This window comes from Lutra lutra, chromosome 1, assembly GCF_902655055.1.
Source record: "Lutra lutra chromosome 1, mLutLut1.2, whole genome shotgun sequence".
In the NCBI taxonomy this organism is placed as follows: Eukaryota; Metazoa; Chordata; class Mammalia; order Carnivora; family Mustelidae; genus Lutra; species Lutra lutra.
The window spans coordinates 82,904,422-82,927,041 of NC_062278.1; the positions used below are offsets into that span (position 1 = coordinate 82,904,422).

Here is a 22,620-nt window from a genome sequence, read left to right on the forward strand (position 1 = left end):
CATTGTAACAATTTGCAGCTAGGAAATACTTTGCATTGAACCTAAGGGGTCTGGTCAAGTTAATCCCATTTCCTCCTTGCTAGTGTTCCATTCAGATGGACAACGGCATTTTTTTGGTGAAATTTTCTCACACACTTGGAAACTATAATTAAGTAAATCTCCAGGTTTCTCTTTTCTAACCTGAATAACCTTCCTTCATACCCTCCTCTTACAGTTTTCAATTGTAATCACCTTCATAGAAATCTTCTCTTAACCCTGGGGTTCCCCAAATTATCTGCATTTGGAATCACCTGAGGAACTTCGATGTCTACTGATGCCTATGTCTTACTTCCACAGATGTGATTTAATTATCTGGAATATGTCCTGAACTTTGGAATTTTTAGAAGATTCCCAAATAATTCAAAATTGCAGACCAGTCTGGGAACCACTATCTGAACCGACCCTCTTACCCTCCCCTCCTTCCTCCTTCCTAATGGAACTTCAATAATAATAAGGGATTATGATTGACCTAAACAGTGGTTCCCAGCCTGGCTTCATTAGATTCTTCTATAGAGCTTTGACAACAGGAGAGCCTGGACCCCACCGACAAATTATATCAGAATATCTAGGAGTGGGACCCAGGGAAACTGTGCCTTTAAAGAATGCTCTTCAGATATTTTTAATCCACCACCAGGTTGGAAGCCATTGGTGGGAAATCTGTTTTGAAGTGTTTTCCTAAAATCAGCAGCATCAGCTGGGAATTTAGAGAATACAAATCCTCAGGTCCTAATCTAGGCCCACTGAATCAGAATCTTTGGGGGGTAGGGCACACAACAATCTGCTTTATGACAAGATTTCCAAGTGATTCTAATACCTACTAAAGTTTGAGACATACTAGTCTGAGCCTATTTTGATGAGTTTGGTTCCTGCTTTCCCAGCCTCCCTTTCAACAACAGTTTGCCATGATACCCAGTACTGGCCAATGAGACTTAATAGAGGTCTGGGAAGAGGTGATTTCTGAGAAGGGTTTTCTTTCCTTTCTTTTTTCCTTTTTTTTTTTTTTTTGGTAGTTTTATGGTTTTAGTGACACAAATATGACATGCATATAAGCTGTCTATTCATTTCCTTTGCTGCACAGCATGGCATTGGGATTGGTGACTCTGATCGCCAGCTGGCTGCTTTCCACATAGCTTTGTGGTTTTTGGAGGGGACACTATGAGCAGTGTCTGCACGGTAAGATCTGTTGCACATCAGGAGCACTTCAAGCTCCTTGACATTGTGGACTAGGAACTTGCAAAGCCACTGGGCACTATGAGCTTTGTTTTTTTGTTGCTCCTGTAACCAGTGTTGGTCATCAAGATCTGACCCTTGAATCTTCTGTGCAACCTATTGTCAGTGCCCCTAGGTTTCCACCCGTTGTGCTTAATTTTGACATATTGGTCTGACTGGGGCCGGATGAACTTCTTGGTCCTCTTTTTAACAATCTTGGGCTTCATCAAAGGTCTTAGGGCATCGATGATGCTGAGTGGGAGATGTCAGCCACCTCAGGCAGTGCTGAGGGAGAGAGCAGGTTTTTACTTTCTTGATACAGGAGAACCAACAGTGTGCTTCTACTTCTTCCTCCTTTGCCATTTTGAAGGCAGATGATCTCTGGAACTACAGCTGCCATCTGGGAGGCATAAGGCAAAGCCCAAGAGAGTCACAGAGGTACTGACCCTGATGTTAGCACCATGTTGACCAATACTAGCAATAACCTACCTCCAGACTCCTAGTTATGGGAAAAATAAATCCCTATTTGTTTAAGGCATTGCTAGTAAGGTTTTATCTTGGTTCCAGCATAATACAATCTTAACTGATAGAGAATCAGACCTTCAAGTACTTTCTAAACATGGAGAGAACTCAGAATGGAATAGAATATTTATATTTGGAGGTAATCATACAGAATTTAAGGAAATTCACCTTCTAATTGCAGTATTCTAAATACTATATCTGTGGATCCCAACATGCTATCAATCAAGGTTTACATGAGAGAGCTATTTAAAATGATTTGTGAACCTCACCCTAGATGTACAGAATTGGAATTTCCCAGACTTGGACTGGCAGACTCTATAACCTAATAAGTTAACTACTTATGCCCCCAGCTGCCCCAGCCTACAGCACAGCTAAGACTAGGGGGAAGTAAGTGAGACTTAGGTGCAAAATTTAAAGAGGTATTTACTCTTAGCATTGTGCAAGTGTAAGGTCAACAGCTGCATGACCCAGTGAGTAAATGCCTCCTTAAATTTTGTGCCCTAGGCATCTCATCCAGCCTCACTCTAGGCTCCACTCTGATTCAGATAAAATTTAATAGGTAGTAACTGTCAAATCCTCCTTTATACAAAAGGATCAGTTAGGTAACTGAAATAGTTAATTTTTCAGTGTGGTTCTAACGTATTGTAACCTCAAACACATTTACCTAGAAATGATGCCACATACAGTTTAATTTCAATTTTGGGTATGCATCTTGGTATCAGATGACATCAATATCCCTCTGAGTGAAAAAATAACTACAGCATTGATTGTCTCAGTCCCTGTTCACCCACATGAAAACTGGAATGTGATCCTGTGAGGAAAGAATTTAATTAGGTGAGTCAATGGGTGTCAGATAGCGTGGTCATGGCAGAATCCAGGACTAAGATCTTCACGTAACTACTAAGTAGTCAAGTATCTGTTACTCAAATTAAAAGTGGAAACTAGTAGGTGTTTGTAAAAATGTGTCGAGCTTGGCTATTCCTGTTTCCCAAAAGCATTTTAGGACACACATATGCAGTGGTCTCCCAGAAATAGAAGTGTGGGTAACTTAACCCAAAGTGTGGTTCCTGTGTCCAGGCTGTGTTCGATGGTGCGTCAGCAGAATGAATGGTGAAGAATCTCAGTGGGCTGACATTCTGGAGCTTCCTAAGAACGCCTTGTTAGGGCTGGCAGGGAAGTAGGGGTGCTGGCCGGGCAGACGAAGGAAGTCTGCACATTGAGGCAATGCCAACGGCTAGGACTAAAACTTTACATGGACCTGTTTCACTCCACGTTTCAGGACTCTGACTTTCGCTTTTATAGGCATAGTATTGATGGAAACAGCTGGTGGCTAGTAGCAGGAGGATAACCTCAATGAAATGATCTATAAAAGGGCCCTCTTGTCACACCCTCCTCTTTTCTGCAGAGGCGATATTAGAGCACTTCTCGTTTTAGTGTGGCTTGTGGGCACTCCAGCATCGATTAGGCAAATATTTAACAAAGTAGTTGCTAAAAATAATGACTACTCTTTCCTGCCTGATGTGTGCTATACACTGCAACTGACTCCTTACTCTGTGATCGTCTCAGATTTATGGCAGCAGGACTATGTGTCCTGTACCTTACTGCAAGGAGGGGATTGGTTATGGTCCTACCTGTGAACCAAGAATTGAGTAATTGCTGCCTTAAGGCTGCTTCCCTACTTCCTTTTCTGACAGTCTTTATGCAGGTAAGGTGGCACTCAGCAGCAACTGGCAAACCGGGGCTGGATTAAATCAACACCCAAATGTGTCAGAAAGTTTGGATGGAGTCCAAAATGTGTTTGCCAGCCAGGATGATTAAGAAACCACACCTGGTGCCAGAGTTCAGCACAGACCTGCCAGTGTACTTGGGCAGATCTGTGGTGCTCACTGGAATCTGTGCTCCTGCTGTAGGGAAGTCCCAGGTGGCTCTGCCTGCAAAGTCCCATTCCTTCAAATACAAAGGTTGGGTACGTTTACGAGATGCATCCCGAAGTACAAAAGGAAGAAATGACATGATGTCTGGGATTTGCTTTACAAGTATTTAAATATAAGAACTTCAAAGAAAAAAGATGTGATACAAGGGGCTGGATGAAATGTGGTAAAATTGTGATTATTGTTGAATCACGATATTCCATAAATAGGGAATTATGCTATTCTTTCTAATTTTGGATATTTGAACACTTTCTTAGTGAAGTCTGTTTAAAAAGTTAAATTGATCATTATAAACCTCATAAATCTTGGGGTGCCTGGGTGGCTCAGTGGGTTAAGTCTCTGCCTTCGGCTCAGGTCATGATCTCAGGGTCCTGGGATTGAGCCCTCATAGGGCTCTCTGCTCAGTGGGGAGCCTCCTGCTTCCCCTCTCTCTCTGCCTGCTTGTGATCTCTCTCTCTCTGTCAAATAAAATAAATACGATCTTTAAAAAAAGAAGGAAAAGGTAAAAAAGAACTGGGTGTATCTTAAAAAAAAACAAAACTCGTAAATCTTGCAATAAGTCTATGCATAACTTTGCATACTACCCACTTCTTTGAGATGACAGCAAGAAATAGGGAGCCAAACTATGTGGAATCTGATTTGGATTGTCCTTCCTACCCACCCCCAACAACCTCCTGCCTGTGCTTAGGACCCTTATTTTGTAGTGAAAAGATGGCGGGACTGGGGCTTAAGAAATCGGTGCAAGTTTGGTTTGTTCATTAATAATGAGATTGCTTGGGCGCCTGGGTGGCTCAGTGGGTTAAGCCGCTGCCTTCGGCTCAGGTCATGATCTCAGGGTCCTCGGATCGAGTCCCACATCGGGCTCTCTGCTCAGCAGGAAGCCTGCTTCCCTCTCTCTCTCTCTCTGCCTGCCTCTCCGTCTACTTGTGATCTCTGTCAAATAAATAAATAAAATCTTAAAAAAAAAATAATGAGATTGCTTGTTGGGCGGCATCTTTCCTTCCTAGGTAAACTGGGGATGATTCTGTAATAACACCAGCCTTGTGGGTTATTGGAGGATCATATGAAATAAGGTACCTTGTGAAGTGTTAAGGAAGTGTTATCAACACCAGCAACACGACCTTGGAACAGATGGCCAAGTGCTCTGACCTCAGAGTCCTCAGTATGAGGGCGGAAAGTACAACAGCATTCCCAAGGCTGTGGGAGAACCACCCAGGAAATTTATGCAGCTGATTCTGCATTGCAGCCTAGTTGGGGGACACCTGAATTAAATAACGGTAGTGGTTCTTTTGTGCTCTAATAGTGAAGTGGAGGTTGGGGGATTAGGAGTCTGTTGTGCCAAGTTATTTGGATGGCTAGGTATAGGTCACAGTTTGGGGGTAATTTCTCTGTGATAAATAATTAAGGAGAACCATAATAAATGAGGAGGACATCTGAACTGGTCTGGTGTGAAACAAGGTCCTTATAGCTAGGGGTAGGCACACAAATGCAGCCGTTATGTAAAATGACAGGTAAAGGGGGCTTTCCTAAGCCACCTGGAAGAGCTTATAAGCAGGAGAGCCACTACCTCAGGTGAGAGCAGAACCCATCATTTCTGCAGTCTAGGGGCCATTTGGGGTGGCTGGTAGGAGGTTGGGGTATATGTGGGAGGGTGACATTGTAGTTCTGGCCCTACGCCTTTGCCTTCTTCACTGCTAGGCCCATGAGTTTGGCTGCCCACCATGCCCATCTCCCTGGCTGCCTCTCTGGTTTTCTTCCCAGCATATTCCAACATTTGTGCATACTTGCTTCCAAGTTGCTTTTTCCCACATTCTGATTTCTCTCAGAATTCTTGTTTGTCTCTTGTGAAGAGCAATCCAATTCAGTATTTGTTGACTGCCTATTATGTTCAAGGCCTTGTGCTACTGACAAACAAGAGGAAAAGGGAAGTTTTTCCTTAAAGCCCCAGTCTAATGTGGGGAGGGAGTAGAGACTAAGACAAGCACACAGGTAACCCCAACACACAAAGAATCTGGCAAGTGCCACAAGAATAGTGAGTTGTGAGAAAATTTTAAGGACAATGGTCATATTCAAAAGATTCAGTGGAGAAAGTATATTACAGATGATCTTTAATGGTAACTAAGTTTCCTAGAGGTAGAGAAGGATGGGGAAAATACTTGGGGAAGAGCAGGAGCAAAGGCAAAGAGGTAGGGAAAGGTGGTGCATGTTTGGAGAATAGCAAGCAGTGGCATTTTGTCTGGGTCCTGGTGAGTAGAAGACCAAGAGGGCACAGATGTAGGCTGGGGCCATTCAGAAGAGGCACTTACTTCAACTTTCTAAGCAAAAAGGGCCCCTGAAGGCTTTTGAGAGAAGGCCAGAGATGAGTAGTTTGAGAACACTGACTTCGTGTGTGCAGACTAGAGAGCCAGATGGACCAAGTTACCTGGTGTGGATAGGATAAGAGCCTGGTGGTCCTCAGGAGAGGATGCAGAGGGCCGCCACATGTTGGTACAGAGTCCAGGAAACCATGGAATCAGGGTAAGGAGGAAGTGCCTCCAGGTATTATACTTTTTTTTTTTTTAAAGATTTTATTTATTTATTTGACAGAGAGATCACAAGCAGGCAGAGAGGCAGGCAGAGAGAGAGGAGGAAGCAGGCTCCCCGCCGAGCAGAGAGCCCGATGCGGGGCTCCATTCCAGGACTCTGAGATCATGACCTGAGCCGAAGGCAGCGGCTTAACCCACTGAGCCACCCAGGCGCCCCTCCAGGTATTATTCTTAAGACTCTACTTTTTCTGAGGTAAAAAGCTCGCTGTTTTTGAGATCTGTTTTTGAGATCCTTGAGATCTGGAGAGGTCAACATTTTCCTATCATACACTAGAAAGACAAAATTAAGTTTTCTCCCCAAGTGGATCTTCTTTCACCATTGACAAATTCACCTTCCTCTAATAACAATAGCTATTCCATAGGGATCAATAAGAAAAAAACAAAAGTGAGCTGAAGGCCAGAGTAGCCTGCCTGCCTTTGTGCCTCAGAACTTCTAAACAGCCCCTGAGTGTAAATGATTTTATCCTTTCACGTAACAGTTTCCTTTCTCCCCCCATATTCTTAGTTCTATTTCTCCCTGATTTTCACAGCATCTGTGAGGTCTCCCTCTTAAATGGCTCCATCCCTCTAATATCCATCTTGCTGCTTTTCAATATTCCTCCTGCTCCAAACCACCGCACCTCACTTCAACCATTTTAAGAACCCCCTCACTGTCTGCTTATGCTCTTAAACATTTCCTGGACCTACCCTTCAAGCCACAGTCAGATAGACATCCAGAGTGGTCCTTTTCTGAGTGAAGTAACACCACACAGCTGTCTTATTTCAACTCTCCAACAAGCATGCCCCCATAGGCTAACATCCAAAGTCTTCAGCATAGCCTATATGGTCCTTCATAACCCAGCCCCTGGCTCCCTCTTTTCCTTGCAGTGTAGCTACTCAGACCTGGCCCTTGTTTTCCCCTCTGCCTTAAATGTTCTCCCTTAGATATTTTTATGGCCCACTCCATCGTTTTTGGGTTCTGTTAATGCCACCTCCTCAGAGAAAGCTTTTTGGATCACCTCATCACTATCTCTCTGCTAAGCCTGCTTCATTTCTCTTGGTAGCTTTGACCACAATCTTTGTGTAATATCTGTCTCCTCCAGTAGATGTAAGCTCGATCAGGACAGGATCTCAGTTTTGCTCACCTTAGTTTGTTCAGGGCCTGGATAAAAGCCAAGTTCTCAATAATGAATGAATGTGGAGATCTTCATTGTAGAAAACACTTTCCTTTGACTCTGCTTCTGTTCTTGGTCCTCATTTGGTCTGGTCTTTGAAGGTTTTGACTTAATACTATGACCTTGCCTCTTGTCTGGCATGGAGCTAAATGTTTCTCTCCTCCATCTCCCACCATTTGTGATACTTTCATGGTCTCCCTAAATTTAAATTTGTCCCAAGATTTACTCCTTATTCTCCTTTCCCTCCCTCTTCCTTTTCTCTATCTTCATCTCTTATCTTTGTGCAGATGATACTCAAAATTACTTTTAACCTAGACCTCTCTAAAAGTAGTCCTTCCAGTACCTACTGGGTATCCTAAAGGCACCTCATATTTCATATACTTAAAAATTTCTTCCTCTCCCTCACCTTTCTATGTGTGTTAACAGTACCACTATTTTCTTGGCTCCCAAGTTAGAAGTCTTAGAATCATTTTTTTTTATTCCTCCTTCAGACCCCTTTTCCTAGTGGTCACCAATATTACTGGATCTTCCTTCTAAATGGCTCTTAACTCTTTCCAGCTATTTCCATTCCCATAACCACCACCCTATAATGACCATTGCCTGCCTGGCCAGAACCAGCTTGACCTCTTTGTTGGTTCCTTTCCTGCTTGTAGGCCCTTATCTAAGCCACCCCCCTGCCCCATCTCTGCTTCAAAAAGTCCCCTAGACTCTGCACCAGCAAGCATCACTTCACTGATGACGATGCATTCTCAGTCTAGGTTAGGCTTTCTGCTTGTCCCTGCATTGCCCAAGGCTCTCAACCCTGCTCTTAACTGGATGTCTAGAGGTCAGGTAGGCCAGACCACTCACTTCACAGCCCAGAACCCAGCTCCCATTTCTGGGAGCAGTGAAGGTTAAGGTTACTTCTTCACCAGCCCCTGCTTCTATTTTCCCCTCCTAATTTCTAGCTTCAGATAAAAGAATCATTTTTGAAAGAGTTGCTTTAAGCCTTGTCTACCCTACTAAGAAATTAGTGGCACTCTATTTCCTAAAAAATGGAGACAAAATTCCTCAGCTTGAAACTCAAGCTGGACTGTGGTCTACATCTTTTAGCCATAGAATTCCTAAAATGGGCCTAAGATACAAATGCATAAAGGGGCTGGGAAGGCAATAGGAGTGAATAATATATTGGTCCTGTATAACATGATAAGGGGTGGTGGAGACTGTGGCAAACAGGAGAGCCTGTGTCCTGTTTAAAGAGGAGGGCCAGCTCTTGGCACAAAGAAATTTGAGCCTAGGATTGCCAGATATTCTGATTATTCTACAGAAACTAGAAATCTGAGGTTTTAGACAAAATTTCTGGAGTTTTTAAATGTTGGCCTAATATATATATACACATATGTATATATGAATGATGTATATATGAATGGTACAGTACAATGTATATATGAATGTATATATGAATGGTACAGTACAAGTCATACTGCAGGATGGATCTAGCCACAGAACCACCAGTTTGGAATTCACTCTCTATATCTCCCAAACCAGCCAAAAGCTCTGAGCCCACACTTGTTAAAACAGTAATAATAGCAATAAGCAAGTGTTAGAACAGTGGTAAAGATCTAGCTCCAAACTGAGACCTTGTTTGGTGTAATCAGAAGGAAAGAGAACTAGAATGGTGGTAATTTTCTCAGGATGTGAGTCAATGGCATTTGCTGCTCTGTCAGTGTATAACCTAAAACCATCCTGTAGCACTAGCAGAAATGACTCAGTTTATGAAATCACAGACACAGCATTTCCCAACCTGGTGTAAGGTATATGAGAAATGCTCATTGTAGTAAATAGGTAGCATTTCTAGAGGCCTATAGGACACCATTCTTCAAAGAGTCTGTGTTCCAAATATTTGTTTATCAGGGTTTTGTTTTTTTTCAACATGGTCCCAGAAGCAATGATATACATAGGACAACAGAAGCAATACCACCAATGGATTATTTATATTTCAATGAAAAGGGTGGCAAAGAAGGCTGTTGCAAGTGTATGGTGTGGTGGTTCAATCCTACAAACTTCCTCTGCCCTGGTGGCCCTGGTCAGAAACAGACCTCTGGTAGGCAGGCCTTCAAGGAGGAGCATGCACACAAGGGTTGAGAAGAGTGTTTAACAGCATGGTTTCTGAAGTCCCGCTGACCACACACCCTGGACTTGTCATTAGCATTGTCCCTCGAATGGCCCCTCTTTGACACTGGGGGCTTTTGGGTTTGGCTGAAAGTAAAAAAGGTAAGAGCACAAATGTGGGGGAACATCCTTCCAGCTGTCCTGGAGATGAAAGGGGCCACAGGACAAGGCAGTTTTCTTTTCTGACAAGGATGCTAGTGCAGTGAGGTTGCGAGTGGGAAGGGAACCACATCTGGAAATGTCTCTAACTTATTCAGGTCAAGGGTTTCCTCTTAATTCCCCACTCCTCCCAGTCTTGCCTCTCCCCAGGAGTAGGCTGGAGGCATTTCCTTTACCTAGTATTTCATTCTTTCTCCAGAAGTTCAGCAAGTGGAGCTGACAGCACCCCAGGGGACTCCTACCATTTCCTCAGTCTCCAGGGAGATGCCTCCTGAATGAAAGGATCTAAAAAGAGATACACACACATTTATATATACGCCTTCCTGTTCTCTCAAGCACCAGAATATTTTCTGCTCTGTGCTCCCACACTCTACAGCCTCATTATCTTCTCTGAGATTTTTCTCTCCTTCCTCATACCACTGCCTCTGCTGCAGCCCCCACCACACACACACACACACACACACACACACACACACACACACACACACACTTCTGCTGTTATCTCTGAGGGCTAGGAGAGCTACTGAAAAGAGACAAACATTTCTAGAGCTTCATCTACCTCTCTTTGGTCTCAGCCTTGACGTATGAATACCAAGAAAGCTGTTCCCAGAAGTGTTAGAAGGAACATTGCTCTTTCCCCAACCCTGTTAACTCTCCTCCAATCCCCCATCAATCACTGACCCCATCACTCATTTCAAGGCTTCTTTTAAACCTAACTTTCTTCAGTCAAGACAGCTACAAAAAACCTTTCCTCCTCGCTTTTCTCCTATCTTTTGCTCCATTCTCCCATCCCTCTAGTTTGGGAGACTGTGCTGGTTTTTCTATTTTTTCCCAATTGGTGAGATACAAAGCTTAGAATAAGACACCTCAGGGTGTTCAAAAAGTTGGGTACATTTGTTTGTAAACAATATTTTAATTAATTTCCAAATATTATGCTAAATGATTTTCTTCAACCTCCAAACCCCTCCTCAGGTGAAGTATCTTTAAATATAATGCAATGGACCCAACTGTTCATCTGAAAAGTACAATAAAAACGCTATGAGAGCTCTTATTCCATCGCTGTCACCATCCTTGGCACAACTCATCTCGCTGAGATCTGCCTGGGAGAATCTACCGCCATCTGCCACCATGACAGACTTCACAGTAGATCAGATCCGGGCCATCATGGAGAAGAAGGCCAACATCCCAAACATGTCCATCACTGCCCACATGGACCATGGCAAGTCCATGCTGATGTACTTTCTGGTGTGTAAGGCCAGTATCATTGTCTCCATTGGTCATGGGGAGACCCGCTTCACCGACACCTGGAAGGATGAGCAGGAATGCTGTATCACCATCAGGTCAATGGCTATCTCCCTCTTCTATGTGCTATCAGAGAATGACTTGAACTTTATCGAGCAGAACAAGAATGGTTACGGCTTTCTCATCAACCTCATCAACTCCCCAGGATGTGGTCTTCTCAGAGGTGACTGCTGCCCTCCATGTCACCAACAGTGCCTTGGTAGTAGTGGATTGTGTGTCTGCTGTGTGCGTGTAGACAGAGATGTCTTCAGGCTACTGTTGAGCATAGCATGCGGCTATGATGAACAAGATGGACCAGACTCTGTTAAGTTGCAGCTGGAGCCCGAGGAGCTATGTATTCTCAGGGCTGGTGTCCACTGGCCTGAAGGTCAGGATCATGGGACCCAGCTATACCTCTGGGAAGAAGGAGGCCATGTACCTGAAGCCCATCCAGAGAACAATCCTGATGATGTTGCTGTTACATGGAGCCAACTGAAGATGTGCCTTGTGGGAACATGGTGGGTCTGGTGGGCATGGACTAGTTCCTGGTGAAGACTGGCACCATCACCACCTTTGAGCATGCCCACAATACACGGGTGAGGAAGTTCAGCCTGAGCCCTGTTGTCCAGGTTGCTGTGAAGGCCAAGAATCTGGCCAACCTTCCCAAGCTAGTGGAGGGTCTCAAACAGCTGGCCAAGTCAGACCCTATGGTGCAGTGCATCACTGAGGAGTCAGGGGAGCATACCATTGCAGGAGATAGGGAGTTGCCCCTGGAGATCTGTCTGAAGGACCTGGAGGAGGACCATGCTATATTCCCATCAAGAAATCTGACCCCATAGTCTCATACTGTGAGACTGTCAGGAGTTGAATGTGCTCTGCCGTCTGGTGAACTCTGTCCAAGTTCTCCAACAAGCACAACCAGCTGTACATGAAGGCAGCTGTACGTGAAACCCTTCCCTGATGGCCTGGCTGAGGATATTGACAAGGGCAAGAAAATATGTGTGGTGTGCACTTCGATGTCTACAATATGACCCTGCATGTGGACACCATCCACTCCGGGGGTGGCCAGATCATCCCCACTGCCTGGTGCTATCTTTATGCTAGGAGGCTGACCAGCCAGCCCTGGATCATAGACTCTGTCTACCTTGTGGAGATCCAGTGTCTGGAACAAGTGGTTGGTGGCATCTATGGAGTCCTGAACAGGAAGCAGGGCCATGTCTTTAACAAGTCCCCAGTGGCTGGCACCCCCATGTTTGTCGTGAAGGTCTACCTGCTTGTGAATGAATCCTTTGGCTTCACCACTGGCCTGAGGTCCAACACTGGTGGTAAGACCTTCCCCCAGTACGTTTTTGACCACTGGTAGATCCTGCCTGGGGATCCCTTCCACAGCAACAGCCACCCTAGCCAGGTGGTGGCTAGAACATGCAAGTACAAAGGCCTGAAGGAAAAGTATCCTGGCCCTGGATAATTTTCTGGACAATTTGTAGGCAGCCCTCTCCACCACCCTGAGTGGGACTCTGCACAGCCCCTGCACCTGGCTGACAAATGACCATAACAGCAAGCCCTCACATTCTCCATAACACCTTAAGACTGTCCAGACAGTGATGCTCCAACTGACAGGTGCTGGGGCACACTCAGTGCCATCACTCAACGTGAACACTTGATGCCATTTCTTTCGATATTTATTCCAAGATTTCAGAAGCAATAGACATGCCCTGGCAGCAGGGACTTATTTGGTCGATGGGGAAGTGAGGTGAGACATGCAACACTTTTTTTTTTTTTTCCATTTCAGAAACTCAAATATCCAAAAAGAAAAGGAAAAAAAAAGGGAAGAAATATTAATTCACTGAGAGGTTTATTTTGGGTAAATGGCTTATAGTGGATTTTCTCCCAGAAAGAGGGAAGGAATAAGCATGTAGACCTTTTTCTTTGGACAGAAGCCAAAAGGCAGGAAACTGTACGCTGTCACTGTGAGCACCTTCAGCCATATTAGTGCCATTAGAATAATAAATTTGATGGTGACAAAAAACAAAACAAAACACTGAGAGTATCCAAAACCTGGAAACATAGATAAAATTGTGTTTTCATTGTACTTGTTTAGATTAACAATTAAGCCCACTATTTTAAATAGAACGATTCCTCACCTGAAATGTAGTTGTAATTGAAAACAGAAATGTAAATTCCTCCTGTGTTTTTTTTATTCTGTTCAATTAGCCAGCATATTAGATTTTGATGTAGTGTTCAATGATTCATTAGTTGTGTATCACACACAAGCACCCTGCCTATTTCCCTGTGATTTAAAAAAAAAAACAAGTAGACAATATGATTAGTACACATTCTCCATATAGTCTTTGGAGCTAAATGGATTAACATAAGAGCTATTTATCTACATGTAAATCCTCTCATGAGGATGATCAATTCAAATTCAGAGTAAGCTTATAATATATTTATCAGGATACACCAAAAATAAAGATGATTTTGAATTTTGCATTTTAATGAAATCCTAGAGGCTCCAATGAGAAGTAGAAAAGTCATAGTGTCCTATTTCTCCTTTTCTCTAAAAATAGAATTTCTTTTTACATAAATATTCTATCTATATTACACAATACATCTAAATAAGTGAGAGAGAACTTGTGCTCAGAATCTTGTCACCTCAGCAGAGCTAACTTATTCCATTTGACCCTGCTCCCTTCTAACTCTGGTGAATAATTACAATGGTGCATTCTCCCATTTTCAATTAACACTACCTCAGAAGCATATTCCATGTTGCTATGTAGTCTTTGTAATTTGAATTTTAATACCTACATCATATTTTTAATTATTCCCCAGTTGTTGGGCATTCATTTTGTAATCTTTTCCATAATAATTAACGCTGTGGCTAATCTTCATTTATTTAACCTTTTTCCCATATGTTCTTCCAAACATTCTAGGAAGTAGGATTAAATAAAGGTCAAGAGCCCAGATGTGAGGAGGTTTTTAGTTCACTCAGTGACCAACAGACTCTTAGGGCTCCGCCCATGGCCTCTTCACCTTTTCCATCAGAGACAAACAATTCTCTATCAGAGATTTATCAAGTGGCTGCAGTCCCCCAGTAGAATTCTGGGACAAGTTCAGAGTCCATTTCAGAAAAATTTGGGCTTAAATATTATGACCTTTAACCCAAATGATCTTGCTCTATTTTTACTACCAATGATTCTCAACAAAAAGTAACACCAGCACTTTAAAATTCTAACAATTTTGCTGAAAAAAAAAAAAAAAAAGCGACCAAGGAGTGACATTTAGAAAGTTGTATTCTCCACTAGTAAGTATAAAATGTTCATTGTTTTAATTTGCATTTCTTTTATATTAGTGAGATTGAACTAGTTTTCATATATTTGTTTACTAGTTATTTCCTCTTGAATTAAGTGACTCTTCCTCCAGCTCATTTACATGTGAGAATCAACTATTTTTGTATAAGCATTTTATATAATATAGATTTTAAGCCTTTTAAATATGTGCTAATATTTTCCAGTTTATTTTTTAACATAATTCTAACATTGTGTTAATAAGCTATATATCCACCTCCAATTCTCACAGTATTGCTTCAGAAAGCTTTGGATATAGACTTTGGCTCAAAGGGTAATTTAATTTGTATAAATTACTAACATACATATTTCCAGAACCAATAACACAAAAGTGTCAAGTGTTGGGATTTTTACAACAAACCAGGGTTAAATGATGGAAGTATCCTTGGTCAATGCTAAATTTAGGTAATAACTCTTTTCTTTTGTACCATATAAACAGAATAATCAGTTAATATGGGCTGGAACTTGAGGGGACCACAATGTGTAGATAATGGGGTTGGGGATTTGGATATAGAGAGACAGGAGCTGGGCTTTCTTGTGATGACATGAGATAAGGTCATAGGGTTTGGGATGGACAGATGACGTGTGGACTGGGAGAACTGAATTAAGAGGAGTTTCTCTTTTCTGTCTTTCTACATTCTTTTTCAACCCCCTTCTAATCACCAGCTCAGATTTCCATAGGAAGTAGTTATACAAATATTTTTATTGTCTCCCTTCATATCCTTTCTCTCTTCTCTTCCCAAACTCCCTCGCTCTTTCTTTTTCTTTTTATTATGGCAGGACAGTGGAGTCAGACAAGCAATCCAGGCCCTATCATTTAATTTTTTTTTTAAGATTTATTTATCTGAGACAGAGAGAGTGAGAGCAGGAGAGGGGCAGAGGGAAAGAGAATCTCAAGCAGACTCTATGCTGAGTGTAAAGCCCAACATGGGGTTTGATCTCAAGATCCTGAGATAATGACCTGAGCCAAAATCAAGAGTCAGACACTTAACTGACTGAGCCACCCAGGCCCCTTGTTACCATTTTGATTATTACTTGACTTTTGCCAGGTTATTTTTTGAGTCTCAGTTTCCTCATCTGTAAAATGGAGAATATAATAGTACCTATTTCTAGAAGGCTGCCAGGAAGATTAAAGAAGAAAGTGTTTAAATGCTTAACACAGTGTGCTAGATTACTTTATTCACAAATATTTGATGCTTCCACCTTAGAGAGGATTAGACTCTCCAATCCTATAGATGTCATTTGTGGCCATGAGTCTTGATTTAGTCAATGAAATATGAATGGCGGTGACATACAACACTTTGAGGCAGAAAATTTAAGAGCCAGTACACAGTTTGCCATGTTTTCTTTTCCCTCTGCCATAATGACTAACAATGTTCCAGACAGAAACTGTTCTATCATTCTGAGTTTCAAAGTGAAGAGGGTATAGAATAGTCACAGTCAACATGTGGTGGGCCTGTAGCAGGAACAAGCAAAAAACCAAACCAAACCAAACCAAAACAAAACAAAAACACAGAAAACAAACAAACAAAAAAATAGCAAACATTTGTTACATGTTTTAAGCCACTGAGCTTTGGGGGTTGCTTGTTATCACAGCATAACCTAGGCTATATTGATTGATAAATGATAAATGATAATTAAATATGATTGATCACATTGTAAGAACTTGTATAATGATTGATGAGCTGTTAGCCAACATCTGGTGCTCAGATAGGTGTAAAAGACATTTGAGTTCTGACCAGCCAGAATGGAATGTCCTTGATCACACTCAGTAACAACTTCAAAATACGTGAAGTGAGAACTAATAGAACTGCAAGGAAAAATAGACAAATCCACAATTATAGTCAGAAATTTCAATACTTATATTCCAACAATTGATTAAACAAATAGAAAATCAATAAGGACATAGAATACTTGTACAACAACCAACTTGATCTATTTGACATTTATAGACTGTTCCATCCAAAAATAGCAAAATACACATTCTTTTCAAGTGCATACAAAGCAATCATCAAGATGAACTATATTCTGGGCTATTTAACAAGTCTTAATTGAAATCACTCAGAGCACATTCTCTGACTACAAAGGAATTAGAAAACAATAAAAGAAAGACATCTGGAAATCCCTAAATATTCAGAAATTACACTACACAATCCTGTACCTGTGTACCAATGAAGAAATAGGAAAACCAGAAAACATCTCAAATAGTAATGAAAATGAAAGCACAATGCAGCAAAATTTGTGGGGTACAGCAAAAGCTATGCTTAGAAGATCTATACCTTAAAATCTTATATTAAAAAAGAAAAATGTCCAAAACCAAGAATCAAGCTTTCAACTTAAGAAGCTATAAAAAGAAACTTTAAACCAAAGTTAAAGAGACTTTAAACCAAAGTAAGCAAAAGGAAAAAATAATAAGAGCAAAAATCAATATAATAAACATGGACAAAAGAGAAAATGAATGAAACCAAAAGCTGGTTTTTGAAGAGATCAATAAACCCAAGAGATAAGAAGAAGAAAGACAACAATATTATAAATCAAAGAAAGGACTTCACTAAAGATTCTATAAATGTTAAAAGTATAATAAATTTATCAATAAACTGACAACTTAAATGAACAAATTCCTTAAAAGACACAACCAACATTGATTAAAGAAGAAATAGAAAAAATGCATAGCTTCATATCTATTAAAGGAATTAAATTCCTAATATCTATTTTAAAAATTGAACTTCTAATCTGAGCCCAAGTCTAGACCCAGAAACCTCTACTACTAGTGAATTTCATCAAAAATTTAAGGAAAAATATCATCAGTTCTACATAAAGTCTTTCAAAAAATAGAGGGGAGGAAGGAATATGTCCCAACTCATTTTACAAAGCCAGCATTACTAATATCAAAACCTGTTAAAAATCTAAGAAAACAACTTAGCAATATCATTCAGGAATGTACATGCAGAGATCCTTAGCAAAATATTAGCAAATAGAACTCAACAGTATTAAAAATTATACTATACCATGATCTAGTAAGTTTATCTTGAGGGATATGAATTTCAAATCAACCACAAAAACCGGTCAATGTAATTTACCCTATTAACAGAATAAAGGAAAATACTATATATTCATCTCAATACATAAGAAAAAGCATTTGATAAATGTTTCATTTGTAATAAAATCTGTCAGCAATTCAGGAGAGGGAACTTCCCAAAGTTGTAGATGAGGACATCTACAAAAGCCTGCAATTAACATCATACTTATTTATAAAAGACTGCATTAAAAAACACAGGAGAAAATCTTTAAACCTGGGATAGGCAAAGTTCCTTAAAAATAAGGGTAGGGGCACCTGGGTGGCTCAGTGGGTTAAAGCCTCTGCCTTTGGCTCAGGTCATGATCCTGGGATGGAGCCCCCGCATTGGGCTCTCCGCTCAGAGGGGAGCCTGCTTCCTCCTCTCTCTCTGCCTACTTGTGATCTGTCTGTCAAATAAATAAATAAAATCTTAAAAAAAAATAAGGGCAAATCATAAAGGGTGATAAACTGAACTGAAATTTAAAAAAACCTCTATTCTGAGATAATATTAAGGAAATAAACAGACAAGCTAAAAATTGGAAGAAATTGTTATAAAATGTACATTTCGCAAAAGACTGGTATCCAAAATATATAAAGACGTCCTACAACTCAATAGTATGAAGATGAAGCAATCCAATGAAATAAGGAGCAACTGGTCTGAATAGATACTTGACAAATAAAGATATATAAATTGCCAGTAAACACATGAAAAGATGCTCCATATCATCAGTCTTCAGGGAAATGCAAATACCACAATGGAGCACCACCACATATCCATTAGAAAGGCTAAAATTAAGAAGACAGAAATACCAACTGTTGGCAAGGACACGGAGCAACTGGAGCTGTCATGCATTGCTGGTAGGAACACAAAATGCCACAAATCCTTTGAAAAAGAATTGGGAAGTTTCTTAAAAAGTTAAACATACACTTATCCTATAACCCATGAATCCCATTCACGGTTATTTACCCAAGACAAATGAAAACTTGTATCATGTATCACTATATGCCTGTACAAAAGTCTGTAGCAGCTTTACTCCTAGAATTCAAAGGTGCAAACAACCTAAGTGTCTGTCAGCAGATGAATTAATAAATTATGAGATAGTCATACAATAGAATATTACTCAGCTATTTAAAGGAACTACTAACACATGCAACAGTATTAATGGTCAAAAGAAACTAGACATAAAAGAGTACATATATATGATTCTATTTATATGAAATTCTAGAAAGGCAAAATCTGTAGTTACAGAAAGCACATTATTTGCCTAAGACTAGGAGTTGTGGGTCAGGGAGCCTGGACTATAAAGGGGTACAAGGGAACATCTTAGGGTGATGAAAATTTGTGGTTTCCTGACTGTGGTTGTAGAATGGTTATTACTTACTTGTAAAACTCATTAAATCATAACTTAAATTGGGTGTATTTTATGGAAATTATACCTCAATAAAATTTATCTCCTTAAAAATGTTACAGATTGGGGCACCTGGGTGGCTCAGTGGGTTAAAGCCTCTGCCTTCAGGTCAGGTCATGATCTCAGGGTCCTAGGATCAGGCCCCCCATCCGGCTCTCTGCCCAGTGGGGAGCCTGCCTCCCCCTCTCTCTCTGCCTGCTTCTCTGCCTACTTGTGATCTCTCTCTCTCTGTCAAATAAATAAATAAAATCTTAAAAAAAAAACAAGTTACAGGTAGTGCTTTAAGGTCACACACACTGAACATATCCCCTTGGGTTGGATCAGCTCCCACTCTTAGTTGTGTGACCTTGGACAAATTACTTAAATTCCCTTTGCCTCAGTTTTACCACCTGTGGCAATAAGATAATAACAGTACCTAGTTCACAGGATTGTTGTGGGGATTAAATAAATTAACACACATAAAGCTCTTAAATCAAATGGCAAATATTAACATTATTACTGTAATTTTTATTGGTCACCTGGCCAGTCACAGAAAGGCAAAAATATTTAAAAAATGGGCCACTCTGTGTTGTTCACTCTTCTTCATCACATCTTGTTCATTGTTCATCTCCAGTATCAAGCAACAGCATGATAGGCATGGGGTATTTGATAAATATTTGTCAGTGGATGAACTGTTTAATGAATGAACACTTACTGGACATGTTGCATAAAATATATAGTAATAGAGAGTTTCTGTTTGGGGTGATAGAAAAGTTTTGGTGATGGCTGCACAACATTGTGAATGTAGTTAATGTCACTGAAATATATGGTTAAAATAGCATATTTTATATTATGTCTATTTTACCACAATAAAAGGAAACTGTATATATATCTACTGAAAAAGAACCTACAGCTTTGGATTTCAGTTCTGCAGAGGCTATATATAACCTCAGAAGAGTCACTACAGTTCTTTTGTCTGTAGCTTAAATGTGGAGGAAGATGTTCATTTGTAGCGACTTTTAAGGTCTTGAGATGGGGATATTATCAACATCCTAATGGAAAAAGTGAAAATTTGGATTTACCGTGGGGTGCATTAATAAACAAAAATCTTGATCTATCAAACATCTGTCTAGTAAGATAAAATTTCCAGCAGCTACACTACAGCTTTCTTCCTACACTAAAGCTATAAAAATATACAAGATTCAGCACCTGTTTGTAAAATTATGAATTGAAATATCTTGAGTTCTGGTGTTACATTGCTCAATAACTATATGATTAACATTCTTCCTCTTTAGAACTTATGTAACACAATTTGCTTGCATATCTTGAACACTTCTATAAAAATACTAATTTTGTTGATATGGTCCGTTTTTAGGAAATGTTCTCAAACTGACAGCCTGAAAAGTATCATAAGTTTATTTTAGACACTTCAAGCACTTGAACGAGTGTTCATCTTATGGCTATAAAATATTTACCTGTTCCTCCTTCCCATAGTGGGAATTACTTAGGAACTAATGGTGTCTAAAATGATTAAAATCACATAATAAGTACAGAGGAAAAAGAGTTTTTAATGGTTAAATTAGTTTTGACTTGTATGTAGCTATACTTCCTATCAAAAGCCAGGAAAAAAAAAGATACTCAACCGTTCCACTCAAAAGGAAAGTTTTATTCATTTCCTTCCTCCCCACTTCTCTCTCTACTGCTGCAGGGCAACCACTGGAGAAAAGAGGAGGCGTGTTAGATTCCACAGTGGCACCTACACTGACGTAGAGTGTTCTGCCGCCTGTTGTGTATTTTGGCTCTGATAGACTATCTAAACTTCCATTCCCTTATTATCAAAATACAACAATGATAAGAGTTTCTCTCCCTCAAGGAATCTAATTCACTTCACAGTTACTAATCAGCAAAGAGCCATAGGGAGATTTCCTTTTTCCTTTTTTAAGAAAAGAGCTAAATGAACCATGTGTATTATTTTCTTTACATAGGCTAAGGCTTTGAATAGAATAGGGGTGGGAGTTGACAAGATATTTTAAATATTTCAAAAAGCCCAGTAAAAATTCTATCAATACTAAGACAAAGCTACCTGGTCCTACTTTTGGTTTCCAATTTTCATAGCATGCTGATTAAATGCTCTAATGAATGGTTATATATGTCTAATCAGGAATGGAAAAGTAAATTATTATAGGATAAATGTATTTTGTTTATTAGACAGATGTTTTTAAAAATATGAGTTCCTGGGGCACCTGGGTGGCTCAGTTAAGCAGCTGGGTGGCTCAGTTAAGCAGCTTTGGCTCAGGTCCTGATCCTGAGGTCCCAGGATGGAGCCCCACCTTGGGCTCCCAGCTCAGTGGTGAGTCTTCTTCTCCGTCTGCCTCTGCCTCTCCCCCAGCTCATGCTCTCTCTCTCAAATGAATAAATAAAATCTTAAAAAAAAATGAGGTCCTTATAGGAAAAGGATAATAAAACAAATCCTTGGTGATGAAAATGATGGGACCAGGAGCTTATACTAATTATTTGGTAAGTAGTCATCTTTCCATACTGCTGCTGCCTAAGTGAGTATTTATTATTTGTGATTTATACCCTACCATTTTCTGAAAACATTTAACTTGTCTCATGCTGGCTAAATATTCTTTTCAATATTTTGGTTACTTTCTTACTTAATGAGATGGTAGAATCCCGAAGGAAAAGGAAGACCAGTCTTAGATGTCTCTCTGAACTTCATTCTGTTTTTCTAACAGGAATTTTCTGGCAAAGTAGGTGGTTTCACCTTGTCCTACTCACTGACCAACGCGTGGTTCGAGGAATTTTCTGGTCAGATCCATTTGTGGCCTTATTTCAGCAAATGCATACTGACAGCCTACTGTGTGTCAATCCATGTACCTAATGTCAAGTGTAATTAGGTGAAGGGAATGCATATTAAAGGAGTAGGCAGACTGTTCAAGGTGAAGAAACAATTTATGCAAAAGGCATGAGGCAGAAAAGAGCTGGGCTGGTCTAGGGAGATGAAAGGACAGCAGGTTTAAGTTCTGTGCATGCAGGAGAGCATAGAATGAGATGAGCTTGGAGGGGCTAGTAAAAGTCAAAACATGCCTGGCTTTGTAGGTCATAGTAAGAAACTCTTAATTTACTCTCTGACTGTCCTGGGTGAAGGGCCTAGGGCTGGGGCAAGGGTAGTAAGAAGTGTGTCAGAGAAATCAGTTTGGAGACCTGGTTTGGCTTAGACCAAAGTTGTAGAAGGGATATGAAGAGAAGTACATTTGAGATTTATTGTGAAGGTAGGAACCATAGGATTTATAGATGGATCAGATGTGGGAGAGGAGGGAAAGGGAGAAGTTTCTGGCTTGGGCAATTGTATGAAATGGAACACCATTGACTTGGAAGACTGTTGAGTTGGAAGACGGGGAAAGAACAGGTTGAGCTGGGAGGTCTTGAAAGGGAATCAAGAGTTTGGTTGGGGGTATGTTATGTTTGAAGTGCCTGAGAGATGTTGAGAGAGATGTCAAGTTAGTAGCTATATTTACAAGTCTGGAGCCTATTAGATATATGGTTGATCAGCATATATTGATGGTATTTAAAGATATATTAGAGGAACTCCATATTTTAGAGACTGAAGAGGAAAATGTAAGGAGACAGACAGAAACAGGGAAAGGAAGTAGAAAGGAAACCATAATGTATAATTTACCAGAGGTCAAGAGAGGAGAATGGTCAGCTGAGAAGTTTGTAGCTTGATGCTACTGAGAAGTGAGCAGAAGGAGAGTAAAGTGTGTATTAGACTGGATGCCACCAGGGTAACTAGAGG

At 40.5% G+C, this 22,620-nt stretch overlaps 2 pseudogenes; one reads left to right on the forward strand and one right to left on the reverse strand.

The window, feature by feature from the left end:
* Positions 1-1,093: 1,093 nt before the first annotated feature.
* LOC125098474 (60S ribosomal protein L32-like) lies at positions 1,094-1,711 on the reverse strand (annotated as a pseudogene).
* Positions 1,712-10,821: 9,110 nt separating this feature from the next.
* Positions 10,822-12,518, forward strand: LOC125098543 (elongation factor 2-like; annotated as a pseudogene).
* Positions 12,519-22,620: the final 10,102 nt, after the last annotated feature.